Below are 1,756 nucleotides of genomic sequence, written 5' to 3'. Positions count from 1 at the left end.
AGTGAGTTCCCTGTGTGGCTGGTCAAAGTAAGTCAGCAATTTGTGTCTTCTCACAAAGACAGAAGCAGTGACCACGTTAAACACAACGGGGGCTATTGTGACTGTGTACGATTGTGTAAATCGGGCGATAGTGAATCGGTAGCTCAGTTTATATCTCTCCCCATTGGTATTCCCATTGGTTTCATGGAGATCAGGGGAGATGTAAAATGGGCTGCCTATGCACCATCCCCCATTTTACTCTATCGCTCAAAGTCAGGATCCACCCCTATGTATTATTCTGCTGCCCAAGTGTAGTTACACGGGTAAAAAATCTAATTGGTGTCAATAAACATTTAGTGAGTTATTCAAAGCTTAATTACTATTCAGGCTGAAGAGCAGAACCCTCAATTGATTTTCTTACAACTCGCCTGTCCAACTCCCTCTTAAAACTACAGGCTGTACAATCTACGTACTGTACAAGGAATGTTACACAGTGACTATCACAGTGACTATCACAGGTCTCTCTTACCTCTCTGCTTGGGGGAACTGGAACCTTCTCTTCCCTGTGGTTGCCTTCCTGTAAAAAGTTTCAATCATTTTCAGTTATTTAGTTGTGTGAATAAACCTAATATGTGACAGGCAGAACTTATCACACTCGCGCTCCGTGTCACTGTGATTGGAATATAACCTCTGATCAGAGGAGCATTGAGCATCCCTTTGCAGTTTGTTTATCTCATAAACTTACATCACGGCTGATATTGGGCTTTGAAGGTTAGATCGGAATTCACAAAGTCCACATTCTCATTTGGAAAGATCTGTTGCCATGTCTGCTGGTTGTCTCAGACAGACCTGCTCACTGACAGTAGCATTGCACACTCTGTAACCATTCTGATTGAAATTCAGGACAAAATAGCTCCAGCTCCTTTAAGCTTGTAGAGGAATCTCAACGTCCTGGAACTCCCTCCCTAACAGTACTGTGAGAGCACCTTCACCACATGGGCTGGCATGGTTCCACATGAAGGCTCACCACCCCCTTCCCATGGTGACTGAGGATGGGCAATAACGCTTCTCTGCCTTTTGGCTAAGATCAAGTGTAGTATCTGTTCTTATCAGTTTAATATCCCCTATGGGGACATGATATTGAATTGATTTTTGGACAGGGAGCTGGATCAGGGGCATGTCCCGTCCACTCCATGCACCGACCTGGTATTGCAGTGTATCCAGGAACGGTGCAACTTCGCCTCTCGGCCATTTGGCCCAAGATCAAACACATTGGCGCAAAGTGATCTTTGGCGTTAGAGTTGATCTGGAACGAAATTGGAAAAAAGAAAATGCCAGCCTTACTAGTGACACCCAGATCCGCAGAATTAAAATCAAGGGACTCTCGGACTGTGTGCTCAGTGACTTTCTTTATACGAGAGTGTACTGGAGCTCGCACACAGCAATCGTCCTCAATATGCTTTGTCCACGATAATTCATTTAACAGATTATTCAGAAAATTTTACCGGGTCCACCTTCCCAGGGTTCCTAACTCGAGTGGCAAAACTCCGTAAAACCAATCTCCATTGGTTCTGGCAGTTTCCCGAAGGTGTAAATTGTAACCGGGTAGTTTTAGCAAGGAAATGAATTATTTTCTTGACCAAAGCAGACCCTGAGGTGTAAGAAATCTTGAAAAATGTGCTTGTTCCTGGCAAGCCTAAGGATACACCACTGACGGAGATTCTAACCAAATTCGGACAGCACGACAGTGAACCCCTGGAAATTGCTGAAAGTTACC

The 1,756-nt window shown here is 44.4% G+C and overlaps 1 pseudogene; it reads left to right on the top strand.

The window, feature by feature from the left end:
- Positions 1-1,040: 1,040 nt before the first annotated feature.
- On the top strand, positions 1,041-1,219 carry LOC139266517 (U2 spliceosomal RNA; annotated as a pseudogene).
- Positions 1,220-1,756: the final 537 nt, after the last annotated feature.

The sequence above is a fragment of the Pristiophorus japonicus genome, chromosome 6, assembly GCF_044704955.1.
Source record: "Pristiophorus japonicus isolate sPriJap1 chromosome 6, sPriJap1.hap1, whole genome shotgun sequence".
NCBI classification, from domain to species: Eukaryota; Metazoa; Chordata; class Chondrichthyes; family Pristiophoridae; genus Pristiophorus; species Pristiophorus japonicus.
This window is presented reverse-complemented; position numbering and strand designations above follow the sequence as displayed.